Genomic DNA, 5,000 nt, shown 5'->3' on the forward strand with positions numbered 1-5,000 from the left:
GTAGTTGCATTTAAAAAGTCAACAAATGTTTGTGCTAGTAAAGCTTCACCTTTAAAAAGAATGAACACGTCATCCAGGAACCGCGTGTAATAGCGGATGCATTCCATCCAAACTGGATTATTGAATATATTTTGTTTCTCCCAGAATGACATGAACATATTTGCTACACTAGCACCACAGGGGGAGCCCATTGCCACCCCCTGTTTTTGTAAATAATATTCCTTCTCAAAAGTGAAAAAGTTAGAAGTAAGGACAATGTCCAATAGTTCTGTAACAGTGTCTATTTCACCTTTGGGTGCATTAAGTTCACTTAACAGAGAGCCAATCCACTCTACGGCTTCTTGATGAGGAATTGAGGTGTACAAACCGACGACGTCGATTGTAAGAAAATTATAGGAGCTACTGTAGTTAATGCTACTAATATTGGCTAAAAAGGACCAAGAGTCTTTACAAATGCTCGGTACAAGTTTAATATATTTGGAAAGCAAAAAGTCAATATATTTGGAACATGTGTAGGTCATGGAAGATCTTCCATCAACCAAAGCTCTCATTGGAGGGTCTCTGTGGTTCTTATGGACCTTTGGTATCCCAAACATGACCGGTACTTTTGGTGAGATAATATCAATGTACTTGTATGTATCCACATCTATTCTTCCTGAAAGATAAAGGTCCCTGTAATAACCTCTCAGCCTGTTCGAACAGCTATTCATTTCACTTAATGATGCTATTCTATAAGCTTGAGAGTCCAACACTGATAGCATTCTTTCTGTGTATTGACCTTTTTCAAAAATAACCAACCCACCCCCTTTATCTGGTTTTATAACTCTCACTGGAGAAGCGCATAAGTTGTTGAGCGCTTCCAGCTGTGTCTTCGTAATGTTGAAAGTATCTTTTGTGAACCTATTTTGTGACTCCAAATGTCTAATGTCAAGTTCACAAGTATTTTCAAACATACGTAACCCTATATGTAGGGGGGGGGGTTAAAAGTACTATATAGCTTCAAACAGTTGTTTTGACCATTAGCCTCATTGCTAAACAGTAGCCTCAAGTTAAGTCTCCGAACAAAACATTTTAAATCTATCAACAGTTTGGCTACATCAAATCTCCTTGAGGGGACAAAAGTGTTCCCAAGGGACAATAACTCAATCAGTTCTGGTACCAAAGGCAATGCAGAAAAATTATAGATCTTAAAGTCACCTCTGTTGTTAAACAAAATATGAGGTAAATCAGTGTTATGTTCACTATCAACCGGACAGTTTACCTGTTCCAGTTCCTGTTCTTGCCTTTGTACTGTTGGTTGGTACGGTTCCCTAAAAAACTTTGATTAGAGCTAGTGTTCACATTGTTGTCGCTACTATTCCTTGGATTGCTGTTATACATATCAGATTTATCATCTTTTTTTCTTATGTTCCTATTACTCCATCTGGGCCCCCCTTCCTCTTCTTCAACTCTAACTCCAGAACTAACATTCCCTGATGGCAAAGTGTCATTATTTTCATCAGAAGTACTATTGGTAGATTCAGTATGTACACTTTGTATGTTAGCCCCTGACAGTTTAGGGTAAGTCTTATTCTGTTGGTATGCACTCCTATCTCTAAAACGTTTTTTAGATTTGTTAGATTTAATCTTGGTCACAAAAGCATCAATACTAGAAAAGATACGATTATAGTCAAACTTAAATCTAAAAAAGTCCATGTCCATTTTGATTTCACTGTCCAACAGATTAATTCCGTTAGTTAGCTTTTCAATATTTGAAGTGTAGTACTTAATGATAAGTTCTAATAATTGCGCTCCCTGTCTTTGAAAGAGCGCTACCAAGTCAGTCAAGAAGCCAGTATCAGGAATCAAGTTGGACGGTACAAAGCTATTCCTGAGACCTTTAGGAACAATGTCTTTGTTGAGACATTGTTTAAAATAAACTACTTCTAGCTGTAGCTTTCTGAGTTTGAGTACCTTATTATCGAAGACTTTAAGCTTGCTCACAATGTCATCCTGACAAGCTGGAAGAGGTTTAATCAACGGCACCGGCAGGTTCTTCATTGGGGGTTTAAAGAAAACAGCAAAATCCCCTGTGTTACCAATCCATTCTGTGAGAGAAGAAATGCCAATTAGTGCAGGTTCCTGATTCAATGAAACAGGCATTCCGTTGTGAACAGTCACTGGAGTATCTACTTGAAAGTTAGGTGTAGATGAAGGACGAACAGGCTGTGCGGCTGGCAGGGAACACCAAGATTAAATCTAACAAATCTAAAAAACTTTTTAGAGATAGGAGTGCATACCAACAGAATAAGGCTTACCCTAAACTGTCAGGGGCTAACATACAAAGTGTACATACTGAATCTACCAATAGTACTTCTGATGAAAATAATGACACTTTGCCATCAGGGAATGTTAGTTCTGGAGTTAGAGTTGAAGAAGAGGAAGGGGGGCCCAGACGGAGTAATAGGAACATAAGAAAAAAAGATGATAAATCTGATACGTATAACAGCAATCCAAGGAATAGTAACGACAACAATGTGAACACTAGCTCTAATCAAAGTTTTTTTAGGGAACCGTACCAACCAACAGTACAAAGGCAAGAACAGGAACTGGAACAGGTAAACTGTCCGGTTGATAGTGAACATAACACTGATTTACCTCATATTTTGTTTAACAATAGAGGTGACTTTAAGATCTATAATTTTTCTGCATTGCCTTTGGTACCAGAACTGATTGAGTTATTGTCCCTTGGGAACACTTTTGTCCCCTCAAGGAGATTTGATGTAGCCAAACTGTTGATAGATTTAAAATGTTTTGTTCGGAGACTTAATTTGAGGCTACTGTTTAGCAATGAGGCTAATGGTCAAAACAACTGTTTGAAGCTATATAGTAATTTTAACCCCCCTTACATATAGGGTTACGTATGTTTGAAAATACTTGTGAACTTGACATTAGACATTTGGAGTCACAAAATAGGTTCACAAAAGATACTTTCAACATTACGAAGACACAGCTGGAAGCGCTCAACAACTTATGCGCTTCTCCAGTGAGAGTTATAAAACCAGATAAAGGGGGTGGGTTGGTTATTTTTGAAAAAGGTCAATACACAGAAAGAATGCTATCAGTGTTGGACTCTCAAGCTTATAGAATAGCATCATTAAGTGAAATGAATAGCTGTTCGAACAGGCTGAGAGGTTATTACAGGGACCTTTATCTTTCAGGAAGAATAGATGTGGATACATACAAGTACACTGATATTATCTCACCAAAAGTACCGGTCATGTTTGGGATACCAAAGGTCCATAAGAACCACAGAGACCCTCCAATGAGAGCTTTGGTTGACGGAAGATCTTCCATGACCTACCCATGTTCCAAATATATTGACTTTTTGCTTTCCAAATATATTAAACTTGTACCGAGCATTTGTAAAGACTCTTGGTCCTTTTTAGCCAATATTAGTAGCATTAACTACAGTAGCTCCTATAATTTTCTTACAATCGACGTCGTCGATTTGTACACCTCAATTCCTCATCAAGAAGCCGTAGAGTGGATTGGCTCTGTTAAGTGAACTTAATGCACCCAAAGGTGAAATAGACACTGTTACAGAACTATTGAACATTGTCCTTACTTCTAACTTTTTCACTTTTGAGAAGGAATATTATTTACAAAAACAGGGGGTGGCAATGGGCTCCCCCTGTGGTGCTAGTGTAGCAAATATGTTCATGTAATTCTGGGAGAAACGAAATATATTCAATAATCCAGTTTGGATGGAATGCATCCGCTATTACACGCGGTTCCTGGATGACGTGTTCATTCTTTTTAAAGGTGAAGCTTCACTAGCACAAGCATTTGTTGACTTTTTAAATGCAACTACACCTTTACTTAAATTCACATACAGTTTTTCTACAGATAGTATTGATTACTTGGATGTGAAACTGAAAAAGGACCGAACCAACTCTAGGTTTCAATCCACAATTTTCAGGAAGGCCACTTATTGCAATTCCTTCCTGCACTATTCAAGTTCACACCCACATAAACAAAAGAGAGCCATTGTCAAGGGACAATTAGTTAGGGCAGTGAGGATGTGTAGTGACCTTTCTGATTTTATTTCAGAATGTGTTTTCTTAAAACAACTTTTCACTAATCGAGGTTACCCCCAGTCTATGATTGAAGAGCTTGTTTGTGAGGTGCAAATCAAGAGGAGCAATGGCTTTTATAAACCTTTGCTCAACTTTGATACTTCAGCTTCACCAACTACTGAACTGTCTTCAGATTATCCTGAAGTGTTGTGTAATTCCCCTAGAGGAAGTGATTTAGGAACTACTGTTAGTAAGAACCCCTTTTTCCTTGAGCTTCATAACCACATTTAATAATAATTCCAACCAGATTTTGGGAATAATTCAGAAAAATAGTTTTTTTATTTCTAGCAATCCATTCTTGTTGGAGAAATTGGGTATGAAACCCTTAGTGGTATACAAAAGAGGAAGTAATATTAAGGAGTTATTACAGAGGAATTCAGTCCCTAATTCTTTTAGTAGATTCAAAGGGACTTTAGTCTGTGGTACATGCAACTGGTGTAAAGTAATTCGGGCAGGTAGCACATTTTCTATTAGGGAGAAAAAATATGAAATCAAATTTAAGATCAACTGTGAAACAAAGTCCATGATTTATATTGCATTTTGTGTTTGTTGTTCTGCCTTTTACGTCGGTAAAACTGACAGGAAATTTAGAGAGCGAATTTGCCAACATTGCTATGCCATAAAAAACAGCAAAAGCGAAAATGCTCTGGCTAAACATGTATTGAACAACCCAGGACATAGTTTCCAATTTATGGGTATTGATCACATTCCAGTAACCACTAGAGGTGGCCCTTTCTCATTGTTGCTCGAGAATCGTGAGCTTGAATGGCAGCTTAAATTAGATGCCTTCAACACCCCTGGTTTAAATGAGAGTTGCAATATAGCACCAGTATTAAAACTTAAGTCTTTTTTGAGATAACCGCTATGTTTTACTAGGAGTGT

The sequence above is a fragment of the Protopterus annectens genome, chromosome 1.part2, assembly GCF_019279795.1.
Source record: "Protopterus annectens isolate FY-2018-M chromosome 1.part2, PAN1.0, whole genome shotgun sequence".
NCBI classification, from domain to species: domain Eukaryota; kingdom Metazoa; phylum Chordata; order Ceratodontiformes; family Protopteridae; genus Protopterus; species Protopterus annectens.